Genomic DNA, 19,046 nt, shown 5'->3' with positions numbered 1-19,046 from the left:
GAGCAGAGAGACGGGGGACCTCAGTACCACCAAGAAAGAAGTGTCAGGAGCAGTGCATCCTTTGGACCTAGGATCCCTGTGCTGAGAACCTTCTTGTCCAGGGGAAGACTGGTGACAAAGACCTTCCCCTAGGAGTGACAGAGAGAAAAAGTCTTCCCCTGGAATTGGCACCCTGAATTTGGACTTATAAAGCCTCCTGGACTGTGAGGGAATAATTTTCTTTGTTAAAGTCATCCGTTTGTGGTATTTCTGTTACAGGAGCACTAGATAGCTAAGACACTAGGTACCAGGAGATGTACATTTCCCAGCTCTTTCACTCCCAGGGACACTATGACTAAGTAGCCATTGCCATAAATCCATGTGAGCAGACTATTCTGATTACTGCTTTGACTCTACTGTCTGTTATGGTAACCACACCCACCTTGTCTTTGTTCATTGAGTGCCACCACTTGGCTGTTACCACCATGGGGTCCAGTCAACTGCATTGTAGTTAGGTGTCTTAATTCAGTTAGGGCAGTTCTCACTGTGGACTCTTACTTACATAAAATAGCAACCACAGAAGTCTTCAATAATGCTGGGGCTTGCTGCACAAATTTGTACCTCACTGCTATGGTAAAAAGAGAGCCCTCTGGGCACTCCGTGTGTGGGTCTGTGGGTCCAGCCTAATAAATCCATTCTAACCTGCCAGTTTCCCTCAGCCTTTGGTTACCTTCTCCTACAGTATACAATGGCAGATCTGCCATTTCCACTTGATTTATTGTAGGCCACCACTTAATCCATGCTTCAGTAAACCAACCAAATAAACTATGAGATCCTTTTCTAACCTCTGAAGCTGAAACACTGAATGAAGAATCTATGCTTCCTGGGTCTATATCAATAAACTTAGACTAATCCACCTTTATGTTGCTTGCACCGTTATCCCACACCCATAATAGCCATTCCCACACATATTCACCAGGTTTCTGTATATATATATTAGAAAAATCAAGTAGTTCTTTTGGAGTTTAGCATACCTTCTCCTGGGTCACACTTCATAGTTCACCTTTTGGGGCTTGTTGGGACTGAAGTCTAGGTATAGGTCTAGAAGCAAAAATGGGCAGTGGCAGTGGGATGTTCAGCCGTGTCTTATAAGACATCTGCCTAAGGTGATGCCCCAGGCAATGCCCCAGATACCACCCCAGGAGATAACTCAAACAAGACACTTCAGGCACAGCTGGGGTAATCTCATCAGATGGAGGTGGAAGGGATAATTGTTTTACTGGGAAGGGTGCCTTAGCGGCAGAGTTAGAGAATCTCTTCAGATGGGAGTAAGAGGTCTGGTTCTGTTAGGAAGAGCGATTCAATAGAAATTGGAGGTTCATTGTCCCCCGCTTCCTGACTGTCTGCCCATATGTCCTCATCCTGAGTTTCAGGATCCCATTTCTTCCCAATCAGTGCCCTCACTCTAACTTCAGACACCATTTGAGGCTGGATATTCAACTAGCGCTTTAATTCAGTCACTCTTATGATAAGAATCTGAGTTTATTTTTGGCAGCATTAGCCTTGTTACTATAAGAAATATGGTTTTCTTTCTGGGCACAAGTGGCAGCTTTCAGATCTTGTATGTGGTGCTTCAGCTTTGAGCCCATTTCTTTCATTCACCAGTGTGGCTAGCAAAAGCAGGACTAACCAAGCAGCTTCCTTATTATTCTTATTCTGACAAAATTATAGAAAAGTATCAAATATGTAATCAGGCAGAGCCTTGTCTCTCACAAATATTTGATCCAGTGGTAGTAGTATTTTGCGTATTTCTATTGTCACCTCCCACCATGGATTAGCAATAGCCTGTTTACTACTGGAGACAGTCATCAGTGCCTTTAAGACTAGCCAGACTTGAGAATCAATTCAGAAAACTCATCCTTAAGATTTGGTTCCTCTAGAACCACAGTAGGTACCAAATGTCTTAGCCTGGGATCTCTAGAGATGCAAAACTAGTGAAGAGAATATATATATATATATATATATATATATATATGGAAACCCTAGTCGCATAATGGTTAATAGCTATAGCTGCTAACCAAAAGGTTAGCAGTTCGAATCCACCAGGCGCTCCTTGGGAACTCTGTGGGGCAGTTCTACTTTGTCCTGTAGGGTCACTATGAGTTGGAAACGACTCGATGGCAATGGGTATATATATATATACACACACACATACACGCATACATATGTTAGTTGTGGCTGTTAGATGCCATCGATCCTGTGTAAAACAGAATGAAACACCACCTGATCCTGAACCATCCTCACAATCATTGCTATGTTTGAGCCCATTCTTGCAGCCATTGTGTCAGTTCATGTTGTTGAGCGCCTTCCTCTTTTTTTCTGACCCTCAGCTTTTCCAAGCATGATGAGCCTCTCCTGGGACAGGTCCCTCCTGAAAATATGTCCAAGGCACGTGAGACGAAGTCTCGCCATCCTTGCTTCTAAGGTGCATTCTTGGTGTACTTCTTCCAAGATGGTTTTGTTTATTCTTCTGGCAGTCCATGGTATATTCAGTATTCTTTGCCAACACCATATTTTAAATGAATCAGTTCTTCGGTTTTCCGTATTCATTGTCTAACTTGCTCAAGCATGTGAGGTGATAGAAAATATCATGGCTTTGCTCAGGCACACCTTAGTCCTCAAAGTGACATCTTTCTTTCTCAACACTTTAAGGAGGTCTTTTGCAACAGATTTGCCCAATGCAATACATTGTTTGAATTCTTGACTGCTGCTTCTGTGGGCATTGATTATGGATTCAAGTTAAATGAAATGCTTGATGACTTCAGTATTTTCTCTGTTTATCATGGTGTTGCTTACTGGTCCAGTTGTGAGAATTTTTGTTTTCTTTATGTTGAGGTGTAATCCATAGTGAAGGCTGTAGTGGTTGCTCTTCATCAGCAACTGCTTCAAGTCCTCTTTACTTTCAGCAAGCAAGGTCGTATCAGCTGCATATCATAGGTTGTTAGTGAATCTTTCTCCAAAACTAATGCCATGTTCTTGTTCTTCGAGACCAGCTTCTCAGAATGTTTGCTCAGCATACAGATTGAGTAAGTATGGTGAAAGGATACCACCATGACACATAACTTTCTGATTTTAAACCACAGAGTATCACCTTGCCCTACTCAAATGACTGCCTCTTGGTCTACGTAGATATTCCGCATGACTACAGTTAAGTGTTCTGGAATTCCCATTCTTTGCTAAGCTATCCATAATTTGTCATGAGCCACACAGTTGAGTGTGCTTGTGTAGGAAACAAAAATAGGTAAACATCTTACTGATATTCTCTACTTTCAGCCAAGATCCATCAGACATCAGAAATGATATCCCACATTCCATGTCTTCCTCTGAATCCAGCTTGAATTTTTGGTAGTTGCCTATCTGTGTACTGCTGCAACTGTTTTTAAATTATATTCAGCAAAATTTTTCTTGCGTGGGATGTTAATGACATTGCTCGATAATTTCCGCATTGCGTTGGACCACCTCTCTTTGAAATGGGTACACATGTAGATCTCTTTCAGTCATTTGGTCAGGTAGCTGTCTTCCAAATATATTGGAATAGTCAAGTGAGCGCCTCCAGCACTGCGTCCCTGTGTTGAAACATCTCATTTGGTACTCCATCAGTTCCTGGAGCCGTGTTTTTTGCCAATGCCTTCAGTGCAGCTTGGAGTTCTTCCTTCAGTACCATCAGCTCTTGATCCAATGCTACCTCCTGAAATGGTTGAATGTCGACCAATTCTTTTTGGTGTATTGAGTCTGTGTATTCCTTCCGTCTTCTTTTGATGTTTCCTGTGTTGTTCGATATTTTCCCCATAGAATCCTTCCTTCAGTATTGCACCTAGAGGCTTGAATATTTCCTTCAGTTCTTTCAGCTTGAGAAATGCCAGGTGTTTTCTTCCCTTTTGGTTTTCTAACTCCAGATCTGTTCACATTATTATTATCATACTTTGTCTTCTCCAGCTTCGCTTTCAGGTATTCTGTTGAGCTCTTTTACTTTATTTTTCCTTCCATTCTCTTTAGCTACTGTACATTCAAGAGCAAGATTCAGAGTCTCTTGTGACATCCTCTTTGGTCTTTTCTTTCTTTCCTGTCTTTCTAATGACTTTTTGTTTTTTTCATATATGATGTCCTTGCTATCATCCCACAACTAATCTGGTCTTCGATCATTAGTGTGCAGTGCATCAAATCTATTCTTGAGATGGTCTCTAAATTCAGGTTTGATATACTCAAGGGCATACTTTGACTCATGGACTTGTTTTAATTTTCTTCAGCTTCTACTTGAACGTGAATATGAGCAACTGATCATCTGTTCTGCGGTCAGCCCCTGGCCTGATTCTGACTCATGATATTGACCTTCTCCATCATCACCTTCCACAAATTTGATTCCTATCTATTCTGCCTGGAATAGTTCATGAGTATAGTCACCATTTATGTTCCTGACGAAAGGTATGTGCAATGAATAAGTCATTGGTCTTGCCAAATTCTATCATGTAAGCTTCATTGTCATTTCTATCATCAATACCTTATTTTCCAACTGCTGATTTGTCTGCTTTGTTTTCAACTTCGCATCCTAATTACGTAATTATCAGTACATCTTGATTGATTAATGCATCACGTTTGATCAGTTTCAAACTGCGGAACTTGGTAAAAACCTTCAACTTCTTCATCTTTCACATTCATGATTTGTGTGTAAATTTGAATAATAGTCTTATTAACTGGTCTTCCTAGTAGGCCTGTGGATATTATCCTATTGTTCGTAGTGTTCTACTTCAGAAAAGATCTTGAAATGTTCTTTTTATCGATGAATATGATGCCGTTCTCTTCAGTATCTCAATCCTGGCATAGTAGAACATATCATTGTCTACTTTAAAATGTCCAAAACCAAGCTATTTCAGCTCACTAATGCCTTGGATTACTGACCTTTATGCATTCCATTTCATTTTTGATGACTTCCAATTTCCCTAGATTCATACTTCCTTCATTCCACGTTCTGATTATTAAAGGATATTTGCATCAGTTTCTTCTCATTATGAGTTGTGCCCATCAGGAAACGTCATTAAACTGGGATCTACTTTGAGGAGGTAGCTCTTCCCCACTTGTATTTTGAGTGCCTTCCAACCTAAGGGGTTATCCTCTGTCATTCAGTCAGACAGTGTTCCAGTACTATTCGTAAGATTTCACTGGCCAGTTTTTTTTAGAAATAGATCACTAGGTCCTTTTTCCTAGTCTGTCTAAATCCAGAGCTCCACTCAAACCAGTCTACCATGGGTGAACCTGGTGGTATTTGAAATACCGGTGGCATAGCTTCTAACATCACAGCAACATGCAAGCCACCACAGTACAACAAACTGACAGAAGAGTGGTGGGAGTTAAAAATAAGAAGAACCAAAAAGAGTGCTTCTTCCATGTCTGCTGATTTAGAGGAACCATGAAAAATTGTCAAGTGAAGAGTGATTCAGAGGAAAACATGGGTAGAATGTGACCTAATTTCCATAAAAACAAACAAATGAATGTACTTACATGTGTCCAAGCAAAAAGAAGTGTGTAAAAGGGTACATATGTATCTTTGGACACTGGACACTTTGGGGGAGCAGGTACAATATAATTATGTGGGGATGGCTCTTATTATAACTTCTGTATACAAATCTCTGTTGTTAAATGTGTTATAAGAATGTAACATCTTTTAAAGTTTAATAACATCATACGTGTATGTGTGTGTATTTGAAACATTTTTTTTTTTGACTATTTTATATATGTGTTTTTTAGTTATCTAGTGTGGCTATAGCAGAGATTCCACAAGTGGATGCCTTTAACAAACAGAAACTTATTCTCTCACAGTTTAAGAAGCAAGAAGTTTGAAGTCAGGACACCAGCTCTAGGAGAAAGCTTTCTCTCTTTGTGGCTCTGGGGGAAAGTCCTTGTCATCCATCTTCCCCTGGCCTAGGAAATTCTCAGTGCGTGGACGCTGGGTCAAAAGGACCTGCTCCACTCCAGGCACTTCTTCCTTGGTGGTATGAGGTCCCTCTCATTTCTGCTCACTTTTCTCTTTGTATCTCAAAAGAGACTGACTCAAGACTCACCCTTATCCTGTAGATTGTGTCCTCCCTCATTAACCTAACTGTCTCTAATCCCGCCTCATTAACATCACAGAGGTTAGAATTTACAACACATAAGTAATCACATCAGATCACAAAATGCAGGACAACCACACAATACTGGGAATCATGGCCTGGCCAGGTTGACACACATTTTGGGGGACACTATTCAATCCATAACAATAGAGAAAACACTGTCTTCAATGCCAGATTCAGAGACTTTTATCCATTTGTGAAGGGCAAACACAGAAATTGAACAAAATTCAGACCAGCGAATTATTGCTTGCTCTTGTAACTAATGAATTCTTCTGGTCTCTGTACCTGGAAATGGCCAAAAAGAATTCTGTGAGGATTAATTCAGTTATTGCTAAAACATCTACTGCATTTGCATGTCTACAGGTAAGGAAGAATGCTTGACACTGTCTGTGATTCATTAAGTAACACAGGGACCCTTAGACTATTGTTCTCCTTCTCTGATATGTCACTATCACCTTCTCCCCTTGTTGCTCTCCTGAAAAACCCACACTTGTATATTCTAGGCTTTTATCCAGGATTGAATTTGCAGGAAGTTAAAGATATATCTTTGAAAGATAAAGAAGACTTTGGCCACATTGTCTTTAGACAGTCGAACTTCCCAGCCAACCTCTGTGCAGGATGGGAATTCACAATCCCTCCTACTCAGTACCTCTGAGCAGGACGGGATTTCTGTTTCATTGTCAGGAGAAGGCGGAATTCACCCCTCTTCAGAAAACTTACTTTCCTTTGCCTCAAACTGTCCCTCTCAGGATCTGTCACGGTCACTCTGAGAAATTCACATGGGCAGCCTGTATGGAAGTGCCCATCCTAGAGGCCCTGCCCTCCCTTCCTTGCTCCGTAGGGCTTCCTCTGACACTTGGGGTCGCATCTCCCAGGGAGCACACACCTCTGGCACTTCCAGGGATTCCAGGCCCTGGGATACTGTGGATGGGACTTGGAACTCAATCTGTTTCTTCCCATCCTCACCTTTGGTTATCTGTGTTCTGTCTTCACCAGATTTAGGAGGCCTTGTCTTCTCTTTGCTCGTTTCATCTCAGTCAGGCTTTTCTATTCCAACTCTCTGATCTCAGAACAGATCAGGTTAGACCACAGAAAAGAGAAAGACCAAGCAAACATCACTGATCTGTGCAGAAGCTGCTGGGAAGGGATTCGATTCTCATTGGTTTAGGGTTTTATGCCCACTGCTCACCGGCAGGCAGGTTCCCCCCAGAGTCTGGCTTCTGTCTGCTACCTTGTACTACAAAGAACTCAGTGACCAGCCCACCTTCACAATCACACCTCCCTTAGAGCTATCTTTGCAGAGGCTCTTTCTCAGACTTCCATGTCCCACTGAAATCCTATTTCTCTTTCCTTACAGACATTATGCTCATTCTCAGGGCCCTGAGACCTCATCTGCAGGTAAGTCTTGTCCTCTTCTCTCCTTGGCGGGGGAAGTTTTGAGTGGGCCTCATGTCTTCGGACAGCTATCCTGGGGCTTCTTCCACCCTGGTGCCGTAGGGCTGCATCTCTCTTTGTACTAGAGGGGGCGTGGAAGGGGCACAAGGCTAAAAGAGGATGGATTTTCCAGGTGAGGTGAGTTTAAGAAGCTTGAATGAACTTCTTCCCTGAAGGGTGCATATTTTGCAGTCCAGACATCCTGCTTCTCTCAGTCTAAGAGTCCTAGCACGTCTTCAGGTGCTTTCTCCTTTGACCCTGAGGCCATGCCTGCAATCTCTGCAGCCAGGCCTCCCACATGTGTAGCAGCACCAGTAGGTGTGGTAGATTCTTCAGCCCCTGTCTCCTGCTCCAGATGCTCCTGGAGGTGCCTGGCTCTTCTTGCCAGGACTCCAGGATGCTGACCAGGGACTCAGTGTTGGTTAAAGGATGTCGGCCAGTGACCACGTGTCCTCATTTCCTTTGAAGGCTTAGGCTAGTTGCCTGGGCAGAAGACAGCCAAGGTCAGTCTGAGCCTAGACACCTAGTGACCTGTGACACTGCAGCGAGTGACAGGTGTTAATTTCCATGCTCAGGTATCCGCAGGTGGCGGATTCAGAGTGGTCGGAGGAGAAGTGTAACTAGAGATCACACACTCATGAGGGCACGGGCCCAAGGTCAGGGAAAATAGCTGAGGTCGTGGAGCTCTAGCGGAGCCAGTCTAGGGCACAGGTCTCCCTCCTGTATGTGGCAAAGAGGCGATCCATGTGCCGCCTTCTGCAGACTCTGGACTTCTGGGGCCCTGGTTGTCCGGATTTCGGCCTTGTCTTTGGAGAAGTGACGTGCATGCAGTGTGCCACCGGGGGCTGTGGCCCAGCAGAAGCAAAATCTTGACAATGGGGGCTTCAGTTGACTTTGCCTGTGCTCTCCTTTGGCTGAGTGACATCGTGTGTTTCCTAGCAGGTGAAGGCATTCGTGGAGAGAGGCGGTTTCCGTGCGTGCAGGCAAAGTGTGTGCTGAGATGAGTCGCTGGAGACTGGGGTGGACTCCTCAGACCCAGGATAGGCCTCTGGCAGGTATATGTCAATGTTTTCTGCCCATGGCACTCACCCGGATATTTGCATACAATGTTATCAGTGGAATTAGTAGTCTCCAGAGAGGCTGCCACATGTCAGCAAGCTTCACCTGGCCAGGTCCGCCCAGGATGTAGCTCCCCAATCAATCACTACTCTCTAGACCTTCCAGATAGACTAGCAGATCTTCTCTGCCCATGGGCAACCAGTAGAGCCAGAGGCCTTCTCTCTTTGCTCTTTCGTCTCTAGGCATTCTATCAGGCATTTCAAGCTGTGAAGTGCCTGGGAGGAGAAGGAAGAGATTTCAGAGAATGAACACATACAGAGAGACAGGCAAGAGACGGTGAGTGGGGATGTCTTGCCTACTGATATCCTCAGGAAAGTGGGAAAATTGGACCCTGGCCTGCTATGACAATGCCCTGAAGCAGTCCGCACCAGGGGCTCCCTTGTGCCTGCATAGCCTTTCCCAGGGTGTGCTCAAATCCTGTGGCCACTAGGTGTCCTGGGTCACAATGGAGGGCTCTGTGTCATCTGCCTGTTGGGCTGGATCTCTGCCATTGGCTGAGTCTTGTCACCAGGCCCATCATAAGCTCTGCCCACTCTTCCTGTGGGGGGACTGTCTCCATGGTGATGGCAAAGAAGCCTGAGTTCCGCCCACCTGGCCTTGACTTCACCTACCTGGCCTGCTGACCCTCACTCAGACCTCTGTGTTGATCAAAATGAGTGTCCGCCAGTGGCCAGGTGTCAGCATCTGGGATAAAGGATTGGGGACCTTGCCTGGGGCAGAAGGCAGCCTAGGTCTGTGGGTACCTGGAAGTCTTGTGACTTCTGCCGCTGCTGCCAGTGACAGATGGTGACTCCCACACTCACATATCCCCTGGTGGCAGAAGGATAGTGATGGGCGGAGAAACATGGCTCCGGAGCACACTTTAAATGCGGCACCAGCCAAAGGCCAGGGCAAGGAGTGGACGTCGTGGAGCTTAATTGCAAGCCAGTGAAGGGCCCAAGGATTTCTCCTATATGTGGCAAACAGGTCATCCGTGTCCCCACGTCCATAAACCACTGGACTGCAGTGCCAGACTGCCAGGATTTCGGCCTTGCCATTGGAGCCCGTCCACATACGCTGCGTTGCACCGGAGGCGGGGACATGTAGACAGCAAAAATTTGGAAAATGGCATCATCTCTTCAATTTCCCTAGCATTGGCCTTTTTCAGTGGCATGCTTTGTTTCCTAGTAGGATAAGGCACTGACGGAGAAAGGCAGGAGTATGTGTGTAGGAAAGGTGTGTGCGAAAGGGTGACGACGTTGAGACCACGTTGGGATCTTTAGTCCCAGGAAAGGCCCCTGGCAGGTGTGGGTCAATGTTCTCATGCTCATCCGAGTTGGCGGGGGAGGTTTTCACCAAACAAAGCAGCAGTGGAATTATTCGTAGCCTGAGAGGTTGCATCTGCCCACAAGCTCCACCTGGCCAGGGTCCGCCCCTACTGTATTGCCCATGTCAATCAACAGAAGCTAAGACTTCCAGAGAGACTACCTGCTATTGTCTACCCACCGGGAAGCGGTCCAGCCAGAAGCCTCCCCCGTTTCATCTCCAGGCTCTCTGTCAGGCCCCTCATACTTGTGATGTGTCTCAGGGGTAGAAGGAAGAGATTTTCTCTGAATGAACACATCCAGAGAGGAGCCATAGATGCTGAGGAAGGGCGCCTTGTCTACTGATATCCTAGCGTAAGTGTAAAAGAGGTACCTGCCTGCTGTCCCAGGTGTGTCGAACGTGTCCACATCAGGGGTGGCTACTGTAAAATTATTCCCTGGTGCCCTCGATTTTGTGGCCAAAGACACGAGGGGCCGTTGTGTGTCCATGGGTACAATGGAGGGCTCTGCGGAACGGGCTGGTTAGGCTGGACTTCTCCTATTGGCTCAGTGTTTGTGACTCGTCCCCGTCAGAAGTTCCGCCCAGCCTTCTGGTGGCTGTCTCCATGAGGATTGGGAAGAAGCCCTAGGCCCCGCACTCGGCCTTCACCTGGCCTACCTGGCCTCTTTACCCTCATCTAGACCGCTCTGTGCATGAATGAAAGGATGTCGGCCACTGACCAAGCATCCTCATTTCCTTGGAAGTATTAGGCTCCTTGCGTGGGCAGAAGACAGCCAAGGTCAGCCTGAGCCTAGACACCTAGTGACCTGTGACACTGCAGCCAGCGATAGATGTTGATGTCCACGCTCAGGTATCCGCCAGTTGACGGATTCAGAGTGGTCAGAGGAGAAGTGTAACTAGAGATCACACACTCATGAGGGCACGGGCCAAAGGTCAGGGAAAATAGCTGAGGTCGTGGAGCTCTAGCGGAGCCAGTCAAGGGCCCAGGCCTCCCTCCTGTACGTGGCAAAGAGGTGTCACCTTCCGCCAGAGTATGCTGCCACCCGCAGACTCTGGACTGCTGGGGCCCTGGATGCCCGGATTTCGGCTTGTGTTTGGAGAAGTGACGTGCATGCAGTGTGCCACCGGGGGCTGTGGCCCAGCAGAAGCAAAATCTTGAAAATGGAGCTTCAGTTGACTTTGCGTGTTCTCTCCCTTGCTGGAGTGCCATCCTGTGTTTCCCTAGCAGAGAAGGCATTCGTGGAGAAAGGCAGATTCCATGTGTGCAGGCAAAGTGTGTGCTGACATGATGAGACAATACTATCTATCTATGGACTCTTCAGACCCAGGACAGGCCTCTGGCAGGTATGTGTCAATGTTTTCTGCCCGTGGCACTCAACCGGGTATTTGCATACAGTGTCATCAGCAGAATTAGTAGTCTCCGGAGAGGCTACCACATGTCAGCAAGCTTCACCTGGCCAGAGTCCACCCGTGATGTAGCTCCCCAATCAGTCACTACTGTCTAGACCTTCCAGATAGACTAGCAGATCTTCTCTGCCCATGGGCAACCAGTAGAGCCAGAGGCCTTCCCCCTTTGCTCTTTCGTCTCTAGGCACTCTATCAGGCACTCCAAGCTGTGAAGTGACTCAGGGAGAGAAGGAAGAGATTTCAGAGAATGAACACATACAGAGAGAGAGGCAAGAGATGCTGAGTGGGGATGTCTTGCGTACTGATATCCTCAGGAAAGTGGGAAAATTGGACCCTGGCCTGCTCTGCCAATGCCGTGAAGCAGTCCACTCCAGGGGCTCCCTTGTGCCTGCATAGCCTTTCCCAGGGTGTGCTCAAATCCTGTGGCCACTAGGTGTCCTAGGTCACAATGGAGGACCCTGTGTCATCTGCCTGGCGGACTGGATCTCTGCCATTGGCTGAGTCTTGTCACCAGGCCCATCATAAGCTCTGCCCACTCTTCCGGTGGGGGGACTCTCTCCATGGTGATGGCAAAGAAACCTTAGTCCTGCCCACCTGGCCTTCACTTCACGTACCTGGCCTGCTGACCCTCACTCAGACCTCTGTGTTGATCAAAATGAATGTCCGCCAGTGGCCCGGTGTCAGCGTCTGGTATAAAGGATTCGGGACTGTGCCTGAGGCAGAAGGCAGCCTAGGTCTGCGGGTACCTGGAAGTCTAGTGACTTGTGACGCTGCTGCCAGTGACAAATGGTGACTCCCACACTCACATATCCCCTGGTGGCAGAAGGATAGTGATGGGTGGAGAAACATGGCTCCGGAGCACACGTTCAGTGGGGCACCGGCGAAATGCCAGGGCCAGTAGTGGACGTCGTGGAGCTGTATGGCGAGCCAGTGAAGGGCCTAAGGATTTCTCCGATGAGGCAAAATGCAGATCAAGCCAAGGAACACAAAGATAAAGCAGCTGAAGAAATTAAAAAGGTTACTCAAGAACATAATTAAAAATTTAATAAGCTGTAAGAAACCATAGAGAGACTGCAATCAGAGATTGAGAAGATTAACAATAAAATTACAGTTAGAAAACTCAATAGAAAGTAAGAAGAGCACAATTGAGGAATTGGAAGGCAGAATTACTGAGATTGAAGATCAAACTCTTGGGACTAATATATTTGATGAGAAAGCAGATAAAAGAATTTTAAATGAAGAAATCCAAAGAATCATGTGGGACTTTATCAAGAGAAATAACTATGAGTGATTTCAGTACCAGAACAGGGAGGGCTAACAGAAAATACAGAGGGAACTGTTGAAGATTTGTTGGCAGAAAACTTCCATGATATCATGAAAGATGCTCATCGAATTCCACATAAGGTAGATCTCAAAAGAAAGTGACCGAGACACATAATAATCAAACTTGCCAAAATCAAATATAAAGAGAATTTTAAGAGAGGCTAGGGATAAAGGAAGTCACCAACAAAGGAGAGTAAATAATAAAAAACTTGGACTACTCAGCAGAAATCATGCAGGCAAGAAGGCAAAGGGATGACTTACACAAAATATTGAAGGAAAAAAATTGCCAGCCAGGAATCAAACCATAACCCTGGCCCTCTGGCCCTCTGGCCCTCTGGCCTTAGCCCTCTAACTCTAGCCCCTAAGCCCTGAGCCCCAAAGCCCCTAAGACCCTAAGCCCTTAGGTCCTAACCCCCAAGGCCCTAAACTCTAACCCTAACCCAAACCCTAACGCCTATACCCTAAACTCTACAACCTAAACACCTACACCCCAAAACACTACACATCAAAACCCTACACACTAAACCCTATACTCTAAGCCTCAAACCCTAAACCCAAACCTCAAACCCCAAACCCTAAACCTAACCGTAAACCCTAATACCTAACCCTAACCCCTAACCACCCTAACCCTAATGACCCTAACTCTAACCCTCGAACCCTAACCCTCTAACGCTAACATGAAACCCTAATCCGAAACCTGAACCCTCTAACTCTAACCTCTAGCCCTAACCCTCTAACCCTAGCCCTAATCCTAACCCTAACCTCCAAACCCAACCCCAAACCCTAAACCTCAAATCCCTAGCCCTAAACCTAAGAATGAGCCTAAGCCTAACCCTATCACTTAACTCTAAACCCTAAACCATAACACTTAAAACCCTAACACGCAAAACCCTAACACCCTTAGCCCTAACACATTTAACCCTAACACCCTAAACGCCAAAACCCTAAACACTAACACCCTTAACCCCAACCCCTAACCCCTAAACCCTAAACTTAAACACTAAACCGTCAAACCCTCTAACCCTAATACCCTAAACCCTAACCCCAGCCCCCAGCCTTAAAGCTCACTCTAAGCCTTAAACCTTAAGCCCTAAACCCTAGGCTCTAAGCCCTAAGCCCTAAACTCTAAATCCTAAAACCCTAAACTCTAAGCCCTAAGCCTAACCCTCTAATCCTAAACCCCAAAACCTTACCCCAAACCCCTAAACCTTAAGCCCTAGCCCTAACCCCTAACCCTAATCCTCTAAGCCTAACCCTCTAACCCTAACTCTCTAACCCTAACCACAACACCAACCCCAACCTCTGAACCCTGAAACCCTAACCCCCTAACCCCAAGCTTCTGAACCCTAAGCCTAAACCCTCTAACCCTAAACCCTAACCTTCACCCCCTCACACCCTCACCTTCTCACTCCCTCACTCTATAATCTTCTCACCTCTAACCCCCTCACCCTCTAACCCCTGACCCTCTAACTCCCTCAATCTCTAACCCCCAACCCTCTAGACCCCAACCCTCTAACACCCACCCTCTAACCCCAAACCACATATCCCAAACAAACCCAACACCAACCCCAACCCTAAACCTAACCTCTAACCCCTAAAACCTAACCCAAACCCTAACGACTAAACCCCAAAACCCTAAACCCCAAACTGCAACCCCTAACACCTAACCTGTAACTCCAAACTCTAACTTCAAACCCTAAACCTAACCCTAACACCTAACCCCAACCAAAAAATCCTAACCCTAAACTCTAACCCCAAACCCTAACAACCCTAACCCTAACATCCCTAACCCCAAACCCTAACCGTTTTTGTTAGCAGCCGTAGCACATAACCACTAGCCACCAGGGTTTCCACGAGCAGTCACAGGAATAGACATATGCACACCCGTGTTCACTGCAACATTATTCACAGTAGCAAAAAGATGGGAACAACCTAAGTGCTCGTCCACAGAGGAATGGATAAACAAACTACGGTACATACACACAGTGGAACACTACACGACAATAAAGACCAATGATGAATCTCCGAAACATCTCACACCATGGATGAATCTGGGGCGCATCACACTGACTAAGTCAATCACAAAATGACATATACAGTGAGAGACCACTATCATAAAAACTCATGAAAACATTTACGCACAGAAACAATCCTTGATGTTCACCAGGGAGACGAAGAGTGGGTAGAGAAAAGCCAACTAAACAATAACCAAAAAAACCAAACCCACTGCTGTCGAGTCAATTCCAGCTCATAGCGATCCTACAGGACAGATTAGAACTGCCCCATAGAGTTTCCAAGGAGTGCCTGGTGGATTCGAACTGCAGACCTTTGGTTAGCACCGATGGCTCTTAACCGCTACGCCACCAGGGTTTCCAACCAAACAACAGATCGGTGGTAACTCTGGCGAAGGAAAGACGGTACACAAGACTGGGGAATCAACCTCAGCCTCACTCTAACCCTAACCCTAAACCACTTGTGCCCGAGCCTAGTAACCCCAGCCCTAACCCCAACCCCCAACCACCTAAAACCTATACCCCTAAACCTAACTCCCAAACCTCTAACCCCCAAACCCTAACCCCTAACCCTAATCCTCTAACCCTTCTGCATCTCTGGGCCTCTCGACTCTCCGTCTATTTTCTCCCTCGAAATCGTACTAACACTCAGTGGAATTTTGAAGTTTGAGCTGTGCTTTGCTTCTTGATGTCTCCACCGGTCCCATCAAGGCACTGCATCATTTGCTCTGCTTCACTATTCAGTTCCAAAACCAAGGCTTAGAATCGCCTGACACTGAACTTCAGCGATTCGGTGCAAGGCCGCGAGAGGGCGCGCGCACCGCCGGTTCTGTTCTGCCCACCAGGCCCTCCGAGCACCGGAACCTCCTGGACCTAAGCCGGGACGACCTGGGTACCGCTGCAGTGGCGACAGCAGAAGCTTTTCTTCCCGAGGGACCCAAGGCCCCAGGGCGCTCTCTCAATACTCCCATTAATGCTATGATTATCCTAACCCACTCCTTCTGCGTGACCTAGTGGGTCCTCTACCAGGCCGAGGCTTCAGGACCCGCAGCCCCCCGCCGTGGTCACGTAGAGGAACCTGCAGGGCCGCGCCCTCCCCGCCCAAGCTCTGCCCCTCCATACCCTGATGCCCTGCAGGCCTCTACTAGGTCCCCACCCAGGGGAGAGTTGTCGCCCCGCACAGGTGGGGGGACACGAGGGAACATTCGGAAACCACCCCTAGGCACGAAGCTGACTGCCCGATTGCCGGTATTGAGACCATGTGAGCAGGGCTGCCCCGCCAACTGGAGCCTGCAGGACATCACTCACGTTTGTCAGCTTCTCACCGCCCTCTGGGCTTGGGGTCCCAGAGCAGCCAATCCCCCGGGGGGGGGGGCGGTCCATCCGCAGGGGCTGGAAGATCGGGTTGGTGCCCATGGCCGGAGCGCTTAAAACCCTTAGAAACCCTCATAAACCGTCAGCTCCAGACCTTCAAATGTCAGCCCGAGAGACACCTAATCTCCAACCTAAAAAAAAAAAAAAAAAACACACCCGTTGCCATCGAGTCAATTCTGACTCATAGTGACGCTATAGGACAGAGTAGAACTGCCCCACAGTTTCCAAGGAGCGCCTGGTGGATTCAAACTGCCAACCTGGGTAACCACTACGCCACCAGGGTAACCCACTAAACCTACTGCCACCAGGGTAGAGGCTCCAAATCCCGCCAGTGTGAGGAACCCTCAAATCCCCTCAGCACCAGAGACCCCGTCCACAGTGACCGGTACACAGCGCCGCACAAACGTTTAAGTTAACAAACGACCTGGTTGCTCAGGACCCCTTCCTGCTACCCCCACCCCCGCCACCCAGAGGGGGAGCGGGACCCGGCATCCACACTGTTAACAGACACTGAATCGCTGCTGCTTCCACAAGGAGTAGGATCCCCACGCTGCTCCACAGATTCCCAGGACCCCTTCCTTTCCTGGTGGGGCCGCGCCGACGCCACAGCCCCAAGAGTAGACCGGCCAGGCGAGGGCGCGGGGTGCCTCAGCCTCCCAGGCACAGCGCCCAAAACAATAAGGGGCAGCATGGCCTTGGGCGGGGGATCCCTCTCTCCCCTGTCCGTGGCACCCTACGGAGTCTGGTGGGGGTGGGAGGAGGAATGGGGGCGAGTGCCCCGCCCTCAGTCTGGAATCTCACCCTCCCGGACGAACTCTAGGCCTTGGTTTCCCCTCTGGCAGAGGGAGCAGGTGGGGGGCGGGGTGGGCAGGCCCCCATCCCCCAGCTTGGCCCGCAAACCCGCCCCGGGCAGAGTAGGGACCTGGGCGCAGCCCTGGACACGGCCTTTCTCCCCAAGCCCTTCAAGCCCCCAGGCCCGAGGGCACTCCGCAGCTGGATCCCGTGGCTGGACCCCCCTCCCCCGCTGCAAAGCCATGGGGATGCAAATTTCCCGGACCAGCTGCGTCTCCCGGGCCAGAGGCTCCCTCTCGCAGCCCGTAGAGTGGCTGCATCCGCCCGCCCCCACGCAGCGTCCGCCCCCGAGGATCACTCGGGATGGGGTAAGCTGGAGGGGGCGACGCGAGCTGCTAACCCAACGTCCGGACTCTCCAACCTCTGGAGCCCACGGGATGCTGGGACTGGGACCCGCACTCCTGGTGCCTTCCCTCCACACCTTCGAGGGGCCAGGCTTGTTCAGTCTGGGAGCTGGTCCCTCCACCCAGCTGCCGGAGTTTCATACCTTTCAGAGAACACGGCAGGGAAAGCAGCACGAACAGCATCCTCTCTAAGGCGCGCCATCCGGCCCGGACCCCTCACCACCCGTCCCAGCGCTTCCGGGAGTAACTGGCTAGATGGCGTGGAACATGGCTGCTGGCCCGGCCCAGCGGCCCGGGTGTGGGGCGGGCGTGGGGGGGGTTGGGCCTCCAGAGGGAAGGGTGGGGTCTAGAAGCAAGGAGAATGCCAAGGTGTGCGGGGTGAGGAGACGGGAGACGTCAGGAGAGGGCCCTCTCGCGTGCAGAGTTAAGTATTGGAGGTGCAACGGTTAAGTGCTTGGCTAACTGAAAGGTGGGCCGTTGGAACCCACCAGCTCAAGGGTTGAAAAGATCTGGAGATGGGCTCCCGTAAAGATTCTAACCAAACAAAATCCAAACCAGTTGCTGTTGAATCAATTCCGACTCATAGTGACCCTATAGGGCAGAGCAGAACTGCCCCATAGGGTTTCTAAGACTATAAGTCTTTACAGAAGCAGACTGCCATGTCTTTCTGCAAAGAACCAACTGGTAGATTCGAACTGTCCACCCTTTGGTTAGTGGCCAAGCTCTTAACCACGGGGCCACCAGGGCTGTGCCATAAAGACTGCAACCTAGGAAACCTTGTGAGGCAGTTCTAAGTTGTCATACAGGGTTGATATGAGTCAGAATCTCTTGATGGCACACAACCATGATTGTACTAAGAAAAATTCCTCCAAGCAGCTGTCTACATGACCCCTGAAGCACACATGCATGCACGCTATCAAAGCAGTGCGGCCAAAGACAGGAAATTGGAAAAGAGACATTATAGAGTGGGCAGTGAAAAGGGATTTCTGAGGGACATGCAGCTCAAGCAGAGGAGGTAGCATACAACTAAATGCCCTTCTCCTTCTATTGTTCAATGGTCTTGAGAAAGAATGTGTCCCAGGAATTAACTGTAGCCCAGGAGAACTTGAAGACAGCAAATACAGAGGACCAGTCAGGATGCTTCTGCAGTGGTCAGGGTGAGGAGTGATGGTGGTAGTGCAGGTGGGAACAGTGGGCAGGCTTGAGGTGTACTTTGGAGCTTGAGCTGCCAAGAATTGCTGGTGGATCAGATGTATGGGATGAGGGGAACGGAGAATCAAAGGTGACTTCTAGAATTCAGGCTACCATGAGCGCATGGTCACCAGAGCTATTCTCTACCATGTGGAAAACCATGGAGGAACAAACTTGAGAAAATGACCAAACGATTTTTTCTGGACATGTTAGATTTGGATGTCTGAGGTCATCCAAGTGTGAAGAACAGTTCCCAGCTGTGGATACCACTCAGAGGTAGAGTAGTTTTCTGGGTTCTAAGAATTTGGAGATCATCAGCCTATAGCTGATTTGAAAGCCACTGGTGGTGCGATGATTATGCATTTGGGTGCTACCAAAAGGTCTGCAGTTTGAATCTACCAGTCACTCCTTGGAAACCCTGTGGGGAAGCTCTACTCTGTCCTATAGGGTCCCTATGAGTCAGAATCCACTCGACAGCGACTTTTTTGTTTTGTTTTAATACTAAGCTCAGAAAAGTTGTGTGTCAGGGTTGTATTTTT

General features: G+C 48.3%; 1 long non-coding RNA gene across 1 annotated transcript in view; it reads left to right on the top strand.

Annotated features, from left to right (window-relative positions):
• The window catches only part of LOC135229195 (uncharacterized), a 56,261-nt gene extending 46,361 nt beyond the window's left edge, over positions 1-9,900 (top strand). The window contains exons 4-6 of the long non-coding RNA XR_010319969.1: positions 4,287-4,461; positions 7,504-7,544; positions 8,520-9,900. This is a non-coding gene — a long non-coding RNA (uncharacterized LOC135229195). The remainder of the gene's footprint in view (positions 1-4,286; positions 4,462-7,503; positions 7,545-8,519) is intronic.
• The last annotated feature ends 9,146 nt before the right edge of the window (positions 9,901-19,046 follow it).

Source organism: Loxodonta africana, unplaced genomic scaffold (assembly GCF_030014295.1).
Source record: "Loxodonta africana isolate mLoxAfr1 unplaced genomic scaffold, mLoxAfr1.hap2 scaffold_132, whole genome shotgun sequence".
NCBI lineage: Eukaryota > Metazoa > Chordata > Mammalia > Proboscidea > Elephantidae > Loxodonta > Loxodonta africana.
The sequence above is the reverse complement of the archived record's forward strand: the minus strand, read 5'-3'. Positions and strand labels throughout refer to the sequence as shown.